The sequence below is a fragment of the Peromyscus leucopus genome, chromosome 16_21 (genome assembly GCF_004664715.2).
Source record: "Peromyscus leucopus breed LL Stock chromosome 16_21, UCI_PerLeu_2.1, whole genome shotgun sequence".
NCBI classification, from domain to species: Eukaryota; Metazoa; Chordata; class Mammalia; order Rodentia; family Cricetidae; genus Peromyscus; species Peromyscus leucopus.
The window spans coordinates 14,683,015-14,695,382 of record NC_051084.1 but is presented as its reverse complement, the minus strand read 5'-3'; positions in this window follow the sequence as shown (position 1 = coordinate 14,695,382).

Genomic DNA, 12,368 nt, shown 5'->3' with positions numbered 1-12,368 from the left:
GGGTGGGGTGTGGCAGGGTGATGGTGGGGATGGGTAGAGGTGGGGGGGATGGGTAGGAGGGGTAGGTGGGCAGGGGGAGAGGGGGATGGGGGCCAGGGGCAGAGGCAAAAAAGACTTTATCAATAAAACAGACTGAATTGAGCAGGGGCGGAGCATTCTGCAGCTGAGGGTCCCCTTTGGAAAGCAGGGGGACACAGCCTTCCTGGCCTCTTGGCCAGCCTCTACCCCCAGGCCTTTAGTGGTTTGTCTTTGTGGCCTCTGCTGACAGTGAATGATCCTCTCAACGGGACTATGACGACGAGAACTGCTGCGCCCGCCGCCGCCGCCGCCGCCGCCGCCGCCAGATGCCTTTGGTAGGAAACTCCTCTGAGTGGCAGCCAGCGCCGTTAGCTGGGGAGGAACAGCTGCGAGGGCCACACATCTGTGAGTCATTGGGACATTTTATGACTAACGAAAAGTATCCATTACCCAGACTTATGCATTATATATGAGCCCAGGGCCTCCGCTGCTAACCATGCCGGCGGGGCCTTTTGTTGGAGCCCTTTTCCTCCCTAATGGCATACTAACTCCAACAGTAAATTCCAAAGTCAAAAACTTTCAATCTCTAGTCACACTACATAAAATGTCCTAGTCTGCTATGGAATCCTCAACGACCACAATAGCAACAGTGATGAGTGCCAAGGTACAGGCATGGAAACCCCTGGAAGGTCAAGAGTTTGGACTGAGAATTAGGCATTCTAGAGAAAATAACTGCAAGACTAGTGCAATACAAAGAACATCACAAGATGCCAAAAATAAGTCTTAAAAACACAGGGGAGGGTGGGGGTCTCCCTAAGACGCCTCCTGCATGCGGGTGACCTTGGTTTACAAGGGGGTTTCTGGCAAAACAATGAGGGTCTTTTAAAGGGCCCTGCACCGCAGTGAAAAGGGAGGAAAGGGGGGAAACTGAGTCAGGAGAAGCGGCTGTCGCAGTGCCCGAAGCTGAGCAAGGGCTGGCCCCGCAGTCCAGAGCACCGTCATGAGGACAGTACTAGACCACCAGCCTGTACAGCCTGCCCCACCCCCAGGTATCTCAGACAGCCTCAGGTTCCTGGGGAGCTGTTTCTCCTCCTCCACCCCCTACTTTTCCTTCGGTCCCTCCCAAGGAGTGCTTTGGTTTAAATACCCTTCTCCTCCTGGAAATAGCTTTGAAGGCACGAGGCTTTGTTTCTGGTAGTGGTGAGGGGATGGCCTTCCCAGCACCTCTGGGAAGCAGCAGCAGTGGCCATGGCGGCAGCCGTGGTGGTGGCCGTGGCCGTGGTGGCAGCGTTAGCCGTGGTGGCAGCCGTGGAGGTGGCAGCGTTGGCCGTGGTGGCAGCCATGGCCATGGCGGCGGCCGTGGCAGAGGAACTTGGTGCTTCCTTTGCTTTGCTCTGACTTCCCCTGCCTGGCTCAGAGCCAGGAAAACTCTGGCATTTTGAAATAATGTCCAGGCTGTGGGAAGCCCCATGGCAGAATGCTGGTATAGCGTGTGCACAGCCCTGGGTTGGTCCCCAGTATGCATGCACACACACATGCATGCACACACACATGCATGTACACACACCTCAAAAAACAAAAATAAAGCCTGACATGATGGCAGACTCCTTCAATCCCAGCCAGCACTCGGGAAGTCAGGTGGACTGGAAGCCGGAGAGTTCACAACCTGGGCTACACAGTGATAACTTTAAACTAAACTAAAGGGAAATAAAGCAGAGCTCCTTGTCTAAGGCTCCGGTGAGTAGAAAGCCTCAGATGTGCCTGTTCCTCATGCTGGGCTCCCAGTGGTTTGCATTCCCTGATTTCAAAGCCAGGGCTTGAGAATAGAAAAGTAGCAAGTGCCAGCATGGAGCGGTGGGATGTGTCTCTCAAAACACTGGGTCCACTACCTGGACAGGCCTGTCATCCTAGGGGGGCTGCTCTGAAGCACTTGGCCTTAGGGAGGCCACTGCTAAGGCTGTCTCCTTATTCCAGCCTTGACTAACCAGCAGTGTGCCAAGAAAACCCCAGCTCCAGACAATGTCTTTCCATGTTGCTTACTTGTATATTGTACAAGACATTTATTGGGGCCTAGGGGTGAGGGTGTCTCTGGGACATGACTCAGTAGTCAGTGTTGATTCAAACTTCAGGAATCTGACCCTGAATAGTTTATTTGAGTCATATTTAAGGACCGCACAATTTGGTGAAAATTATTCTGGTAATGATTAACTCAATCCTGCATGCACAACAAAGCATATGTAAGTCTCCTTGAATAAAAATGTAAGCTAAATAAAGATCATGACTGTATCAAAAACTCAAGTCCATACAGATAGGTTCTATAGATTGATAAAAACAAAATTATGAAAGGTCTAGAGGAGGGTCCAATGCCAGAAAAGTCTCTAGCCACACTGATAGTTCAAATGTCACCAGGCTAGAAAGTATACCCGACTCAGCCTTCTGGGCAAACAAGTTTTGCATTCCTTCTCTTGAAGGAACAACCCTGTGTGCTTAGCATTTCCGGTTCCCCTAGTGCATGTCTGGGAGCACAAGGTCCTCTGAGCCCCCTGTGTGAGGGGAGGGAAGAGGCTGCCTACCTTGTTTGTCTTGCTATGGTCATTCTGCAGGTGGGGACAAGAAACAAGATAATATCAACCATTTTGATACAAAGTTTTCTCTTTGTTTCTGTTTTGTTTTGTTTTTGAACAGGGTTTCACTATATATATATCCCTGGCTGGGAACTCATTATGAAACCAGGCTGGCCTTGAACTCACAGCGGATCAGCTTGCCTCTGCCTTATACTTCACCTGGCCTGATACAGAGGTTTGTTTGTTTGTTTTTTGTTTTTGTTTTTGTTTTTTGAGACAGGCTCTTGCTGTGTAGCCCAGGTTAGCCCGGAACTCCCAATCCTCCTTCCCTAGTCCTCTGAATCCTGGGATCACAGGTTTGCACCACTACCCCTGGCTTGGAAACACCCCCAATTGGCACTCCAGAGGTTCACTTTCTAGGGCATCCATTTCTGTGCCCTCCACGCCCAGCAGCTGAGGAATGCACCCAGCTTCTCGTTTCTGCTCTAGAATCAGGGTGTTAAGTTGTGCCAGCAGCAGGTGCCCTGTGTTCTTGTTTGGAGAATTTTCTTCCTGGGGGGAAGAAAACGTCTACCCCTTCCTCATCGGGTCTCAACAACAAACCTGAGTTTGATTCCAACAAAGTTCAGCCTCGAGAACCAATGAGTTTATTAGGCTTAATTACAGAACACCGGTGAGGGGTATGGACAGGAGGCTGGGTGACCTTGAACTAGCCACACTGGAAGGTCGTGGATGACAAATCTCCCATGGCTACATAGACGGAATTCATCCTCCTCATCCTTCTGGATCTCTATACTCTCTTGCTCCTCCCTGAAACACTGGAAGCCACATACAATTAGGGCAGAATTACATACAACTGGTTGGTTGGAGTGGCTGGACACCCAGGTGAGGGTCCCACGACTCTGCTTGCTCCCTCCTTGTATTAGAGAAGGTCAACATGCCTAGCTGTGATGATCTTTTGCAGACAGACACAGCTGAACTCATGAAGATGGCAGCTGTTTGGCTCAGAGGACAGTCCTATACAACATTGTTCTCTAGGACAGCAGTCCTTGAAAGGCAGAGTCCCTGCTGCCCCACTCACCTGCCTGGGCCAGGCTAGTCTGTTTGTTGTTGCTATAGCAAAACGCCCGAGACTGGTGATGTATATATATAAGAGGAAAAGGTTTATGAGAAAGGGAAAGGGGGGGGGTCTGAACTCTCTGGTCAGCTAAGCTATTCCCAGGAGAAAGAGATCAGTCCATTCCTAGAGCTAGCTCTCTGTGCTAACCCAAGACCCTCCTACCAGGCCCCATCTCCCAACACTGCTGGTTCTGTAAAATTCGGGATTCTGACACCCGTCTTTAGGGAATGCACCCCGCCACAGAAGGCAGTTTGGAGAAAGTGAAAGCTCAGGTGCCGTGGTCAGGGACTACCCTAACCAACTGCCTTTTCACAAGCACCCTAGCCTAGCTTACCTGGATGCTCATCCGTGGATGCGGCACTCTCTGGGACACACAACAAAGATGGGACTTTAGCATGATGAAGCCTTTCACCAGGAACTTGGTGAGTCTTTGTGGCCGCGTTTTCCTGGTCTTACATACATGTTTAAGAATAACTGTGGTGACTGTGGTATCCTACATGGCCTGTGTTGGAGTGTCATGTTTTCGGGAATTCATGCTGTAAAGGAACAGGGACTGAGAGAATGATGGCCGATCTATCTGTGCCTCCTCCACCTCCCGTTGAGTTGGAATGATGAGGTCGGGAGACTTGCCTACAGCCTTGGCAGATCCTAGAGAGATCCTAGACCTCCCCTGGTGGAGAACTGGAATGTCGGATGCTGGCATGCTAACTGGGGAAGCAGAGGAAGCTGCACAAGCTCGATTAGGACGTCACTCACGGGGTCAGCATCATTTCAAGGAGATGTGAACAGATGTGTCTCTACCCCCTGCCCATCAATGTGATACTGGATAGTGAAAAGAAGATGTTAGAGGTAATAATGCTTTATAATTTTTTCCAACTCTCAGAAAAACCACATTTTTTTTTTTGCCAAAGGTAAATGACCACTGCAAGTCTGCATTTGTAGTAGAATATTATTTTAAGGCGTGTTACTTTTGTTTATGCTGCATTTGTTTAACTCTGTGAAACTGTTTTACTGTGCCTGTCTAAAACACCTGATGGTCTAATAAAGAACTGAACAGTCAATAGCAAGGCAGGAGAAAGGATAGGTGGGGCTGGCAGGCAGAGAGAAGAAATAGAGGGAGAAATCTGGGAAGAAAAAGAAGAGAGGAGCCAGAGAAGGAGGACTCCAGGGGTCAGTCACCCAGCTACACTTCAAGCCATGGAGTAAGAAACAAAGAAAGGTATACAGGAATAGAAAAGGAAAAGCCCAGAGGCAAAAGGTAGATGGGATAATCTAAAACAAAGAAAAGCTGGCTAGAAACTAAGCCAAGCTAAGGCCGGGCATTTATAAGTAATAATAAGCCTCCTTGCATGATTTATTTGGGAGCTGGGTGGTGGGCCCCTGCAAAGAGCCAAAAAAAAAAACAAAAAAAAAAAAAAACAAAAAAAAATCATACATTTCTCATTTTATTTTTTTTAATCATATCTTATTTTATTATACTGGGTTACATGGGACCATCTTCACACAACCAGAGATAACTGTAGTAAGTGAATAAGTCCATCTCAGAAAAACAAAAATTCCATGTTTTCCCTCATTTGTGGATCCTAGATTTTGTACAGCTTAATAAAACCATGTATGTACAGATGACATGAAAGCAGAACCAAAACTAAGAGACCAAGGGACTAATGGGAGGAGAAGGGGAGAGGCAGGGGAGGGGAGGGGAGGAAGAGGCCAGGGGGGAAGGGGCTAATAAGCTAGAGGAACGTGCTCATTTCACACAGACTTTCCCGTCACTGTCCCGTCAACCATGTCACCCATGCCCACGTGCACCAGCTGGATGTAAAGGGGCAAGGGCTGAGACTTTCCAAGTAAACGATGCACTTGACATTGTTGATGCTCTTGGACCAGCCAGAGGTGGACTTGTGAGAAGCCGGTGGGGGAGGTGCAGGGTACAGTCAAGCTGTCCAATGAGCAGAAGACATTTCCAGCATACACAATGGGAGTGATCTTTCCACTGCAGCTCAGTCATGCTCCCCTTGGCTGTGTGGGAGCAGCTGCTGACTGGGAACCTGCCAAGGGAAGCGGAGTTGTCTTTGTCGGCCCGTATGGGCTGCCACCACGAAATGCCATTAGTGGTGTGGCTTGTAAACAACAGCCTTATTCCTCACAGTTCTAGAGTTGGGGCATCCAAGACCAGGGAGGCGGTAGATTTAGTATGGCGAGGGCCATTCCCCTGATTGTTTTGTAAAGCTAAAATAAGGAGATGATGCAGGCCTGCGTTCCTGGACCACATGACTGACCAAGGGCACAGAAGCTAACTTCCTTTTGTTCACAGTGCCTGACAAGGGGCGAGGAAAAGAGCGACCTGGACCTTGGATGTGGCTGGTAGCTCTGCCAAATCAAGCCCTCAGGACGTCAAGCCTGACTAAAGTCAGGGAGCCTCTCCGAGATGGGTGTGACCAGTGCATCAGAGAGGAGGTGGGGGGATCCCGGCAGACATGTGAATGTTTACACAGGACACAGAAGTGCTCACACAGGACACGAGTGCTCCCACTGGATTATGTGAGTGCTCCCATCGGGCACATGAGTGCTCACACAGGACACAGGAGTGTTCCCACTGGGTTATGTGAGTGCTTCCCCTGGGTTATGTGAGTGCTCCCACTGGGCACATGAGTGCTCACACAAGACACATGAGTGCTCCCACTGGATATGTGCACGCTCACACTGGGCACATGAGTATTCATACCGCACAGTGCTGCTTGTGAGGAGGAAGCTTTGACGATCAGCTCAGAGGTCAGTGGGGACATCCTGTCCCCACTGAGCACTGAGTGTCACTCAAGCCCTTGGTTATTGTCAAGCCTAGGTGCTGGATCTAGTGCTTGAGACAGAGCTGTGGGGTTTGGTGAGGTGTGATGTGACCTTTCTCAGGAGAGGTGGACTTCCCTCCAAGTTCATGTTCCCAGTGAAGCATATGCCACTCATGTATCCAGTGGTATCTAGCATCATTTTTTTCTTTTTTTTCTTTTAAAGATTTATTTATTTATTTATTTATTTATTTATTTATTTATTTATTTATTTATTTATTATGTATACAGCATATGTGACTGCAGGCCAGAAGAGGGCACCAGATCTCATTACAGGTGGTTGTGAGCCACCATGTGGTTGCTGGGAATTGAACTCAGGACCTCTCGAAGAGCAGTCAGTGCTCTTAACCGCTGAGCCATCCATTTCAAAGTGATCTATTACTGGATTATATGGTGCCTGCTGCCTGCATTTTCTTCTTCTTTTTTTAAAAATAATTTATTTAACTTTTATTTTATGTACACTGGTGTGAAAGGTGTCAGATCTCTTGGAACTGGAGTTACAGACAGTTGTGAGCTGCCCTGTGGGTGCTGGGAATTGAACCCAGGTCCTCTAGAAGAACAGCCAGTGTTCCTAACCCCTGAGCCATCTCTCCTGCCCCTGCTGCCTGCATCTTCATACAGCAGCAGGGAAGGAAGCTCTCTGGGGCTTCCCTTGTAGGAACTGTCAAGGCCTGAGCCTCCAAAAGGCTCTGCCTTCTCCCTGTGCCACCTGCTTCTGGGTTCTGGTGGTGGTTGTGGTTGTGGGTGTGGGTAGTGTATGTACTTGTTAGTGTAGGTGTGCACACATGTGTGAAGAGTGTTTTCCTCGATTGCTCTCCACTATGGTGGTATTTTATTTGTACTGAAATGTGATTTTATTTGTATGTTAATAAATAAAGTTGCTTGGGGGTCAGAGCTAATAGCAAGCCATAGCAGAGCTGGGCGTTCGTGGCGCGCACCTTTAATCCCAGCACTTGGTAGAAGAGCTAGGTAGATCTCTGTGTGGTCAAGGATACAGCCAGCATTGGAGACACACGCCTTTAACCTCAATACCATAGAAGACCTGGAGGACTGTACATACAGGCAGTGACGAGGCAGTCATGTGTTTGGGTTTACAACCAATGAGAAGGCAGAACAGAAAGACTATATAAAGACAAACACACAGGAAGTAGGTCTCTTTTCCGGAGAGGTCTCTTGGCTAGCTGCAACAGGCGGTAAGGCTCTTAGCTCTGATCTCTTGGCTTTCTTCTTTGCATTGGTTCTGTGTTTCTTATTTAATAAGACGTTTGGTTACATCTACACTCCACCTTCATTTTTATTACGTTTATTTAATGTGCATGTGCATGGCCGTGTGTGTATGTCTGTGGATATGCCCATGCCTTGGCAGATGGATGGAAGTGAGAGGACAGTTTGTGGGATTGGTTCTTTCCTACCACTATATGGGCCCTGGGGGCTTGAACTCAAGTCATCAGGCTTAGCAGCAAGTGCCTGTATTCACTGAGCCGTCTTACTGGCCCTCGTCCATCAACTTCTGTTGATCTCATTTCCTTTAATGCTGGGTACCCAGTTGTGACAGTGATGACTACTTGTTCTGGAAGGTGGGTGATGCTCTGAACTGCCGTCCAGCCCTCCTTCTCCTCTGGGTCTTTGGCTTACCTCATTCTCACCATCAGCGTTTTGAGCAGCACCACTGGTCTGACTTCCATGATGGTTTCGTCCACATTCTATCTGTGAGGGAGCTCGGGGCTGACCCATTTCTTCCCTGTAACTGATACACACCCTACCCTGAGACAGTGAGACAGTGGTAGAGAAGAAAGGTGGACACACTGATGGCCACGTGTCTAGGTGGGGAAAACAAATGAAGACCATTATGGAGAGACATGTCACTGAAAACCTGCTGCAGCCACAGGCCAGGCCATACACCATCATTTGAAGAATGTATAGAGTGATGGTCCAAGACCACAGCTATGAGCCAAGCAGCTTGCCCTCAGGGCTGATCTGCAGAACTCTTGTCCTGATGGGCAGCAGGGTTGGAGTGCCTATCAGACAATACATGGTAGGGACCGCCCCCCCCCACCCCCATGTCACCATGGGTATGAGGTTGGAAAGGCCATGGCCTGGACTGGCCTTTAAGATGACAGCTGAACTATGATTGTCATCAGCTCCAAGTCCCCTGGCTGCCAGACTAAGCTGGCCCTTTACCACCCACTGCTTGAGCAGGCAGGGTCCTGATCCTCGCTGGCTCGAGCTTTCTTTTCTATTCCATTCCGCATGTTAAATTAGGAGGAGCTTTAAAGGTCTTTCACTGTGAAAATGGGGACAGAATCACGAACCCACACCTGCCCTCACCAACCCTTTCCACCCCTTCTGCCTCTGTCACTGTCCCTCCTACCACCACAGTTGGGGGTCAGGGAGTGAGAATTTCAACCAGAGAGGTTTTTTTTTGTTTTTAATAAAACACAGGAGCAGAATTCTTCCAGAGGCTCAGCCCTCACAGTTTGGTCTTGCCTCAAACTGTGACCATAGCTTCTGGCAATCCCAGGGCTAGCTCATTGCCTATGCCTGGACACACACTAAGGCCTTGAGGACCCCCTTTCCAGGGCTCCTACCATCAATCTCATGGCGGGCTTTGTCTCTCCCATAGCCTGCCTCTTTCATTATTGAGGACTAAGGGGGTCCAGCCCCTCAATAGTCCCCTCCCAGGGTCCAGGAAGAACCTACAACCAGCTGATAACTAATCTTTGATGAAAAGAAATGAGTCTATGTACACGAAACTCCTTAGTCCATACACTTTATTATTCTGTGTCAGTTCTCTCTCTACACAGCTTATACTCTGCTCTCATTTTAGCTCCTTTCTTGCCTGATTTCTCTCTATATTTATCTGCTGTCCCCTCTAAGTTCTATCTTAATTCCTTCATCTAGTTCTGTCCCTTCTAGGTTCTCATCCATCTAGTTCTTTCCCATATCAGCTCCTCTCCCATCTCCTTCTCTCTCATCTTGTTCTTCCCCATCTGGCTCTTCCTCATCTTCCATCTCGTTCCTCTAGTCCTCTCTTCTAGCCCTTCAATCTAGTTCTTCCCCATCTCAGTTTGTTCCTCTCAAGTTCTTACCCATCTAGTTCTTCCATTCTCTTTTCTCTTCTCCGTCCTCCCATTTCCTGGGAGTCCCTGTATGTGTATATATATATGTGTGTATATATATATATGTGTGTATATATATATTACTGCTTGTAAGTGTGTATGTGTGTATATATACACTTACAAGCAGTAATTCCTTGGCAGTGCAAAGCCAGGCTTCCAGGGTCAAGTGGAGGGGTGATAAAAATCACACAGAGGGGTGATAACTATTAATTATCATTTGTAACCCAAAAGGGAAGTGACTAATGGGGAAATGAATTAACTAATGGCTAAATTTGGATAATATCTAAGAAGAGGGATCTTATGTGCTCAACTGTAACTTTAAACGTGATTGGTAGAAATATTAAGAATCTATAAGTTGCTAGGTCAATGGGAGAAAATAAAACTGCCTTCTTTTTTCCTGTGGCTCCTATCTGTCCAAGCTATCTGCCAATTTTTCTGCAGGGTGGGGCAAAGTGTGCTCGGTTGCTAGGCAACCTGTGTACAGTTAGATGCCTCTGGTGATAGTTAAAGGGAGATCTGGCACTAGAGGTAAGATTTGGGAAAGGAGGTAGTTAAGCTTAATTGGCACATCCACCAGGCCTTCTAAAATGGGTAGTCTGGACACTTAAGTCTGTTCTTAGAGTACAGAGGTATCTCTGATAAGGTACTTTCCTCTGTCTGGGGATGGTTGTGGCCAGATGCTGCCAATGATGATAATTACAGGGAGGCTTGAACTGGGGTTCTGGCTGTGCATAGCTGTCAGAGCAGAAGGTTTTCTAAATATTCCTTTAGTAGAGGGGAAATGGTACCCAATAATGATGGAAAAGCTACAATAGCACACAAGAAACTCATAGTAGAAAATGGTTGATAATCAAAAGCCAAATATCACCAAGGCTCCTTGAGCCTCAGCTTACCTCTGGTATTAACTGTGTCATAATCAGCCAAAATCCTACTTTGTATATTTTTGCGGCTTGTAGCATTTCATCTACTCATTACCATCCTGCAGGTCCCTTGCAAGGGTTCCCCATGTACTTCTTTTTCCTACCTGTAAACTCAGAGAAGGTGCAGTGTCTATATTTGGATGCAGGGTCACAGTACTAACAGCCAAGGGGCATTTAAAATAAAGCTCTTTGATTCATGACCATACCACCCTGAACAAGCCCATACTAGGTACTGTAGGCTAAGATAAAAATAATAATAAGGCTTCTTCCAGGTCTCCGAGGTGACAATCACTCTTGCTAGCTGTTGTGAACCTTTTACATCATAGCCTTTCCTGGCCCTTCTGGAACAGAGGTGAGAGGAGAGTGGAAGGAGGGTTGGGGTGAAGGTGCCGAGCACCTAAAGCACCCTACCTGTTCCAGCTTCACTCTGATCAACCTTTTGTTAAAGAAACCACGGTGACACCTTGATTCCTGGGACCAGCAAACCACGACCTCACAGACAAGGTCTTGAGTAGTGAGAAGTTTTCCTGTGTTCCGCCCGGTCCCACAGCCACTCAGGCCCAAGTAAACACACAGAGGCTTATATTACTTACAAATTGTGTGGCCTGATGACTCAGGCTTCTCTCTAGCCAGCTCTTATAACGTAACCCATTACTATCAATCTAAAGTTGCCGTGTGGCCGTGGCTTACCGGTACTTTCACATCTTGCTTCTCTTGGCGGTGCTGGCATCTCTCCTCTGCCTGTGCCTCTCCTTTGCCCGTGCTTGTCCTGGGTTTCCCACCTGCCTATAAGCTGCCTTGCCATTGGCCAAAGCAGTCCATTTATTAACCAATGGGAACAACACATTCACAGCACACAGAAAGACATCCCCCAGGAGTCTTGCGCACTGTTTCAGCACACAAGGGTGGTAGTACTACTGCTAAAGGTGGCCTTGGACTTTAGAGGGCTATGGGAAGAAAAGGCAAGAACTGAGAACATCTGAGGCCTGCCAAGCCCACTGCATTTCCTGCCAGGGTGGTCAAGCCTCTGCCGTCCTGCCTTAACAGAAGCTAAGTGTGCAAATTCCACATCCTTGCCGAGTGGTAACCTTGGAGGGTACTGACACACACACCTTCTGAACCTTGGCTTGTTTCTTGTGTGCAAGCTAGACTCTGCTGAGGGGATCCGGGTGTGCTTCTGGCTTTGAGGCCAGTAAGAGGCCAGCAGAACACAAGCTATTCAGTGAGAAGTGGGTGTCTATGGTGACTCTACAATGGACACAGCAGGGCAGGCTCCTGATGTCTTTAAGGGGGGAGGTGACTTTGTATACAACCTGCTCCTGTCCGTGGGCATCTGCACCAGGTATGAAGAGAAACATCTGTATGTCACATTGCTCTGATTGGTCAATAAATAAAACACTGATTGGCCAGTGACTAGGCAGGACTAACAGAGAGGAGAAAAAAAAAAAAGAACAGGAAGGCAGAAGGAGTCACAGCCAGCCGCTGCTATGACAAGCAGCATGTGAAGATGCCGGTAAGCCATGAGCCACGTGGCAAGGTATAGATTCATAGAAATGGATTAATTTAAGCTATAAGAACAGTTAGCAAGAAGCCTGCCATGGCCATATAGTTTGTAAATGTTATAAGTCTCTGTGTTTACTTGGTTGGGTCTGAGCGACTGTGGGACTGGCTGGTGACAGAGATTTGTACTGACTATGGGCAAGGCAGAAAAATTCTAGCTACAATGCCAGGGTACAGGTGACAGGAAAATAGGAACCACAGTCATACATGTCAAACTGTTTAAA